The 227-nt window shown below is 40.1% G+C and overlaps 1 protein-coding gene across 12 annotated transcripts in view; it reads left to right on the forward strand.

Moving 5' to 3' along the window:
• PRLR (prolactin receptor) overlaps positions 1-227 on the forward strand; it is a 140,887-nt gene that overhangs the window by 125,252 nt on the left and 15,408 nt on the right. The window lies entirely within an intron of this gene.

Genomic DNA, 227 nt, shown 5'->3' on the forward strand with positions numbered 1-227 from the left:
AAGAGTGTTTTAAGAGTCCATCTCTATTGGTAATTATTTTCCTGTTTGCCAGTAGCAGCGTAACTCAATTATCCTAGCAAAACCATATGTACAACTGTACACAAGGCTTAGGCATTTTTACCACCATGTCATAAATACTTTCTTGGTACAGGTTTTTCATAGATTCATAGATGTTAGGGTCGGAAGGGACCTCAATAGATCATCGAGTCCGACCCCCTGCATAGGCA

The sequence above is a fragment of the Alligator sinensis genome, unplaced genomic scaffold, assembly GCF_000455745.1.
Source record: "Alligator sinensis unplaced genomic scaffold, ASM45574v1 scaffold536_1, whole genome shotgun sequence".
Classification (NCBI taxonomy): Eukaryota; Metazoa; Chordata; order Crocodylia; family Alligatoridae; genus Alligator; species Alligator sinensis.